The 7,918-nt window shown below is 50.8% G+C and overlaps 1 non-coding gene across 1 annotated transcript; it reads right to left on the bottom strand.

Moving 5' to 3' along the window:
- Nucleotides 1-853: 853 nt before the first annotated feature.
- LOC134543933 (5S ribosomal RNA) lies at nucleotides 854-972 on the bottom strand. Its single transcript, XR_010077377.1, has one exon. It is a non-coding gene; the product is annotated as a 5S ribosomal RNA (ribosomal RNA).
- Nucleotides 973-7,918: the final 6,946 nt, after the last annotated feature.

Below are 7,918 nucleotides of genomic sequence, written 5' to 3'. Positions count from 1 at the left end.
AAAAAAAAAAAAAAAAATAATAATTTTTTTTTTCTTCTTTTTCTTAAGAATTAATAAAAAGTTTCTAGAACGTATTCATTTATGGCAGTCAGGACTTTAAGTTTTTTGAATTTTGGTCTGCAGTTAGATGATTTTTTATCTTTTGTTATTATTCTAATAGCTCCTTTTTTTTTTTTTTTTTCCCCCAATGTTATATGGCAGAAAGAGTAGAGCTATGGCTACTGTGACATCATGCATTGATGGGAAGGTTATTGTTGGATAACAAAAATTTAGATGATATAATTTTTATTTTTTTCCATACACAACACATTGCAGGTACAATTTTACAGGTTACAGCTGTACCACCTCTAGTATTGCTGCCGACCATCCAACAAATGAGCACACTAAACAGGCATTGATGACATTGTTATCAACGTCTTTTTGAATCTCTCATTATTATACATAACTGCCCACTGAAACAGAGAAACTTCAAAATAGGTGTGTGTGTGTGTGTTTATATATATATATATATATATATATATATATATATATACATATATACATATATACATACATACATACATACATACATACATACATATACACTTATATATTTATTTTTTCACTTTGAATTTTGTATGAGGTATACACATGCAAAGATTCACAGCTACTGGGTGGGTGAGTGAGTGAGTGAGTGAGTGAGTGAGTGATTGATTGATTGATTGATTGATTGATTGATTGATTGATTGATTGAGAGAGAGTGAGTGTGTGTGTTAGGGGGGGGGGGGGGAAATGTGGTGATTGTGGGGGAAAAAAAAATTTAAAATTGAAATTTTTAAAAAAAAATTTTTTTCTGTAGGGTGCAAAATAGTAGTGCCAACGGCACGTGGTGTTCCCAAGCGGTCACCCATCTAAGTACTAACCACGCTCGACGATGCTTAACTTCGGTGATCGGACGAGAACCGGTGTGTTCATCGTGATATGGCCGTTGGCAATGATATAGATGTTTTTTTTTTTGCAGTTTGTATTTGCCACTCGAAATAGCTATACCAGGTGTGATTGTTACAAACAACAGGAGAAATCGTGTAATGAACACTCTTTTACTTCCCCCCCCCCCCCCCCCAAACACAACACCCACCACCCTCACCATCCCAACCACCAAAGCCCTCTTCAAAATACACTCTCACACACACACACAAACCCACACTCTATAACTGATGAACATTACCATAACTTCTTAAAGCCATTAGATAATATTTAACTCAAGAAAGGTATTGTGATATGTTTAAAGAAAGAAAGGTGAAACCTTTAACTTTACCAGCAGGTATTAGTATCACTGAGGTATCTTCTAGGTTGTAGCAGCAATAGTAGTAATAATAATAAAATTAAATAAGGTAATAAAAAAGAAAAGTTATACATGTGATCAAATCATGAATGTATAAAACTGGAATGAATTTAAATTTTTTTTATTTTTCTTCATAGGCTGTTTTGAAATTGATGAGTAAGTGCCTCTTCTTTTAAATTTTTTAATGCTGAACACTGTTACATAAGAGATGAATGTTTAGAAAATTAAAAAAAAAAAAAGCTAGCCCAGCCCCCTCCCCCCCTCACACAAAATCCAAACAAAAAAAAACACCCTCCTTCAAAACATCACATAATCATCCAGCCAGCAGTGCAGACGAGAAATTTGCACTCGGGGCCGCCATTTTGACGATAAATTCTTGCATGGCACACCAAAGGTAGGAAAGAATTTAAAAAAATAAAAATAATGGGCGAGCACCCTCGCGTCTGCCTGTAGAAAATGAAGTTAAAAGTAACATAACCTAAAGACAGGCACACACTAGGGTGCTCCCAGGCGGTTGAGAAATTTTTTCCCGCCAAAAGACTTATATATATTATTTATTTTACTGTTTTTGGCAGGGGGCTATGTCGGTCTGTGTGCAAAGTAGTTCCTACTCCCGCCGCCAGGAGCGCGCGCGGTGGGTAGCGATGTTGTTTTTTCTGCTTTCATTTGTTTATTATTTAGAGGGTTAATGCTATGTAAATGTACGCAAGTTTGGTTATGTGTCGGTAGTTGTGCGAGATTTAATTTCCGAAACGAAATTTGACTTTCATCGGCCTGCATTTCTCACTTATTCGGAAAATACATGTGTGTTTATGTATGTATAATAATCGAGTGATTTTGTAATAATTTGGAAGTTTTGTTTGCGTGTGCGATGTGGGGAAGAAAAGGTGTGCACACGAGTCCTAGGGCTATATTTTTTTTTATTGCGAAATATTTACTTCATGTGGTGAAAAATTTTAAATTATTTGTGATGCAAGTGAAATTTTTTTTTTTTTTTCAGTTGGGTGATGTGTTTGTCCTCGTTTGTGTGCAAGGAAGCAAACATGCTGAAGGTAAGGGGCCATAAATGACACTTTAAAATATTAGTTTACCATTAATTTTGGTTAAATATTAAATTGCCATATAAGTAAAATCATGTCAACTGTTGTATTCCACCCAGTATAAGCTGTTAGTAATGGGTACTTAATATAAATAGAATAAATGTAAGCATTTTCGTCTGCATGAAAATTCACTTTTTTTTTGGATCCATTTGTACTGTGGGTAGTTAAATAGTACATTATGTTGTTTTTACTTCGAAGTACAAAACATCTTGTGCATGATTGCAAATTCAAACGCAGTTAAGCATAATATGAATTCGAATTATGTGTGTGTGTGTGTGTATATATATATTTTTTTTTCAGTTTTTTTTTTTTTTTTTTTTTTTTTTTTTTTTTTTTTTTTTTTTTTTACTGTGTCCAGTTTTAGCACAAATGGAATTATTTTCAAAGTGAATCGATGCAACTGGTCTTTGCCATTAATATTGATATATGATCTAACTAAATTAAATAGAAAGGATTTTTTTATTTATTTTTTTATATATATAAATATATTTGTAGCAATGTACTAATGACCACAGAAGTAAGCAAAAAAAAAAAATATATATATATATATCTCAGCCAGTAAACCATGCGTCTTAAAGACTTTTTTTAATGAAAATATTTCTGCCTTGGTTAAGCTTACATTTACTATCATAGGGATTGAGGGAATTGTAGAACAGCAGCAGAAGCATTTCCTTTCATGATCATGTTCTTGGTCCTGAAAAGGACCGTTTATGTAAGCATGTGCACACCAGACCTGCTCACTTGGAGCTGGTGTATTTGGTGACAGCCTTGGTGCCCTCGCTGACAGCGTGCTTGGCCAGCTCCCCGGGCAGCAGCAGTCTCACGGCCGTCTGTATCTCGCGGCTGGTGATGGTGGAGCGCTTGTTGTAGTGGGCGAGGCGGCTGGCCTCTGCCGCGATGCGCTCGAAAATGTCGTTCACGAAACTGTTCATGATGCTCATGGCCTTAGATGATATGCCAGTGTCCGGATGAACTTGCTTCAACACTTTGTAGATGTAGATTGCGTAGCTTTCCTTCCTCTTGCGCTTCTTTTTCTTGTCGCCCTTCGAGATGTTTTTCTGGGCCTTGCCCGCCTTTTTGGCTGCCTTACCGCTCGTCTTGGGGGGCATCGTAGGTCTGAGCTGTGCCGCTGTCGCTAGATGAGTGAGACGGGAACTGAATTTTTTTCGTGAAAAGTTTTCTTGGCTTCTTGTTGCGCGACCAATCGGAGCGCTCCGCGGCTCGTGATTGGTCGCGCTCCGCGGAGGGACGTGTAACAAAAGTAATTTCCAGCGGCCAGGGCGCCACTTTCTCGTAGGTTGCGGACCAGTGTACAGCTTCTTCCTGGTAGCTTGTGTTTTGGTTCGATTTCTTGTGTTCAGTGGTGATTTGTGCATCGAAGTGCTATATTTCGACATCTACGTACCTTCAGGCATCAGCACAGGTGTTTGTGCGTCGGGGCTCTGCCTAGTTACATTTTAAACTGTGTTTCTTACTTCGTGTTACTATGTAAACATTCTGCTTCGTCGGTGATGGATCGATTGTGAGTGTGGGAGTATCGATTCTGTCGCTTTGTGCTTACCTGCAACCAAGATGGCCGACAAAGACACTTTATCATTTCCATTGGGGCAACCTCCACTTTCGCCTCTTCCACCTCGCTCCCAGGGTGCGAATAAATTTTGGGCGACTCCTGGTCGGCATTCTGCTCATGCGGTTTCGTCCTCTTCCGATTCTGATGACGCTTCGCCTCCTGGTAGCCCTGTTGAGAGGAAGCCTGCCAAAATATCGAAGGATGCGGCAAAGGCTATTGTATCTCGCCACTGGTTTGCCTCTCAGCGCCCGAACGACGATGGTGGTAGCACGCCTTCTTCACGCGCCATTGCCCGGGCCGATCTACACAAGTCCCGGCGCACCCAGCTGGACTCCACTTTGGCGCTGAAGCGCCATGCTGGCTCTTCAGTTGATGCCACAATTGACGCCGTGGCCCGGGGCTGCGCTCCTGCTGCTTCCACTTCGCGGGTGCCATCCTGGCCGGACGATTTGCACCGCATCGACTCTGACGGCCCTGGTGTGAGCCCGCGGCGTCGGGGCTCGCTCCCCGATGTCCATTTGCTCCACCAGGTTGAGGAGACCTGGCGCAGCCTCGCCGCCGGTGCGCCCCTGCCTGGCTCTACTGCCGGTGGGCCCATCTCCAGTTGCCCGGGGCCGTCCACTGATGGCGTCGGTGCTGCCATGGCGTCGGCGCAGGCGGCTTCGGGCTCCCTGTCCCGGGGACCGCGCCGGTCTGCTGTGGCGGACCCTGGCGTGCCTGGCCTGGCCGTCGGTGTCCCTCGTGGCTGTCCCGGGGCTGCCTCTGACACTGCGTCTGTGCCGGGTGTCCTGGCGGCGGCCGACCGTGTTGTCCCGCCGGCCCAGCCTGGTCTTCCTTCGACGCCTGCGCCTGCTGTGGCCCCTCGCCCGCCCGGGCTGTCACCGGATCGTGGTACTGCGCCACGGCGCATTCCGCCAATTGTTGTCAATACCAAACTGAATGTTGACGCCATTCGCGGGAACCGGTCGCTGCGGCAGAAGCTGCAGGGGAACTTCACCGTGGACTATCTTCGGGGCTATCCACGCTATCACCCCACAAGCCTGCACGACCGGGAGGCCCTGCTGACGTATTTCCGGGACCATGGCATCCCTTGCCACACGTTTCCATTGGGTCGGAAGACTTCACCCCGGATTGTCCTGGCGGGTCTCCCCTCCGAGACTTCCCAGGACTCGGTCCTGGAGGAACTGCGTGCCGTTGGGGTGCACCCCGAGTCGCTCCGGCCCCTCACTTCGGAGCGCGAGCTCCACCGGGGCTTCATCAGATTTCTCGTGGTCCTCGCAGATGCCGCGCAGGTCGCCAAGGCCCGAGCAGTCCGGCACCTAGCTGGCCTCACCGTCCAATGGGAGGAGTTCCGGGGCACGGCGCGGCCTCTTCAATGCCACCAATGCCAGAGGTGGGGACACCACGCGGCGGACTGTGGAAATCCCTTCCGCTGTCTCCGCTGCACCCAGCACCACGTCCGCGGGTCCTGCCCGAAGCTACCCGACGAGCCTCCGCAGTGCGTGAACTGCTCGGGGCCACATCCGGCGAATGCTCGTACCTGCCCCACTTACGTGCAGTTCATCGAGGGGCAGCTGCGTCGCCAGGGACCAAAGCCTCGTCCGCCGGGCCAGGACGCCTCTGCGGCGCCTCCTCGGCAGCCCCGTGCTCCGCTTCAGTTCCAGCGCCGGCCGCACGAGGACATGTTCCCGCCGCTCCCTTCGTTCTCTCTTCCGTCATGCCCCTCTGCCGTTTCCTACGCTGGGCTAGTGGCTGGCCAACCTGCGGCGCGTTCCCCGTGCCCACCTTTGGCCCCGGTCCCCCCTGCGCCCCAGCTACCCTCTCTCTTTTGTTCCGTGCCTGGTCCACCTCCAGTTGACTCTTCTTCTGTCTTGTTGCGCGCCCCTCCTCCTGCTCCCACCACTGCTGCAGGTGTTTCGCCTTCCCTCGCTCCTCCCGGCCTGGTGCAGCCGGCGTGTCCCCCGGTGTCGCGAGCGCCTTTGGACTCGAGGGCTGAGGAGGGCTCGCGGGCTGTGCAGCTGCCCGCTGCTTCCTCCCTCGCTGCAGCTCCTGCTCCGGCTCCTGCCCCCCTGCCAGTCCCTTCGGACTGCCCCCCCGCGTCTGTCCCCCCTTCTGATTTCTCTCTGCCGCCTTCCGTGCGCCCTCCGCCCGTGTTCCCGGCTTCCGCTCCCTTTCCTGTGTTTTTTGAGACTTTCAATTGGCTCGCCCGGCTGAATCTCCTCCCGTGGCTGCCGTTCTTTGCCGATGCCATCTTCCGCATCTCTCAGGCTCCTACCCCTCTTCTCCAGGCCGACATTTATTTCCAGTCCATTTTCCACTTCCTCCGGACTGTGCTCCCAGCAGCTTAAGTTTGTCCTCTGGAATGCCCGGGGCATTCGAGCGAAGCTGGGGGACTTCCGGCACTTCCTGTCCACTGAACGGCCTGCCCTTGTCCTTCTCTCTGAGACATGGCTCAAACCCGATCTCCCCTTCTCCGTGCCTGGGTACGTCATCTATCGCTGGGACCGGGACACTCGTGGGGGTGGTGTTGCTCTCCTCATCCTGTCTACCCTCCCGCACCATCAGCGCGCGCTGCCCCCCCTCCGCAATGCCGAGGCGGTGGCGGTGCGTCTCCATCTGGCTCCTCATCCTCTCACTGTGTGCTCCGTCTATCTCCCTGAACATGGTCCCTTCCCGGCAGACGACTTGCGTGCTCTCTTCCATCTGGACGCGCGCGTGGTCGTGGGCGGGGATTTCAATTGCCGGCATCGCGCTTGGGGCTGTGTGTCCACGAGCAATCGGGGCACTCAGCTTCAGCGCCTCGTTCAGGGTTCCCCCCGTCTCGCCATTCACGCTCCCCCCTCATTCACTTTCATTCCATGTCACGTCCGGCAGCGGCCGAGTGTCCTCGACCTCCTCCTTTCTGTTGGACAGGTGGCTGTGTCGGGGCTCGAGGCCCGGGCCGAGCTCACGTCAGATCACACCCCTGTCGTTGGTTTCGTTCGTACCGATTCTCTCCCCCTCCATGGACCCCGCCCGTGGTTCGACTTCAGTCGTGCAGATTGGGGTGCCTACCGGTCTCATCTGGATGGGCACCTCGATCTGCACTTCCATGTCGCTTCCCCGCAGCAGCTCGATGAGCGCGTGCACGTTTTCAGTGATGCTGTGCTCGCGGCTGCTGGCGCCACCATTCCTCTCCGCTCCACTGTCATTCGTGGCACTCCCTTTCCTCCCTACCTTCGACACTTCATCGCGGCCCGCGACGCCGCGCGGCGGCGGTGGCAGTCGTCCCGCGCTGCTGCTCGTTGGCTCGACTATGTGCACCTGCGGGCGCGGTGCCGGGCGCTCACTGAGGAGTGGCTCGCGGCGGAGCGGGTCCGTAAAGTGTCTTCCCTCTCCTTCCAGTCGGGGTCCATATTCCGGTACGCGCGGAACCTTCGTGCCACGCCGTCCATCATCCCGCCCCTGGGTGGGGGGCCGCAGGGCCTTTGCGAGTCCCCTGCCCAGAAGGCGGAGCTGCTGGCGGATTCATTTCACTCGTCATTCACCCCTCGTATTCCCCCTGGGGTGGTTTCCCTCCTTCCCACTCATTACACCCCGCCTCCTCCGCCCGCACCCGGTGACATCCGTCTGTCTACCCCGGGGGAAATTCATTCCATTATCACGCACCTTCGTGTCACAACTGCTCCTGGGCCAGATGCCATTCATCCACGGCTCGTCTTCTCCCTGTCTCGGAAGGCGACCGTGTACCTCACCAAGCTTGTCAACGGTATTCTCCTCACGGGTCATTTCCCCACTGCGTGGCGGGCTGCGATCGTCGTCCCCATTCCGAAGCCGCGTGCCAATGCTCATCTTCCTTCGGGCTACCGGCCCATCAGTCTCCTGTCTGTCCTTTCAAAAGTGGCCGAGAGAGTCCTCCTCCGCCGGCTGGAGCATCATCTCACC

Source organism: Bacillus rossius, unplaced genomic scaffold, assembly GCF_032445375.1.
Source record: "Bacillus rossius redtenbacheri isolate Brsri unplaced genomic scaffold, Brsri_v3 Brsri_v3_scf25, whole genome shotgun sequence".
Lineage (NCBI taxonomy): Eukaryota > Metazoa > Arthropoda > Insecta > Phasmatodea > Bacillidae > Bacillus > Bacillus rossius.
This window is presented reverse-complemented; position numbering and strand designations above follow the sequence as displayed.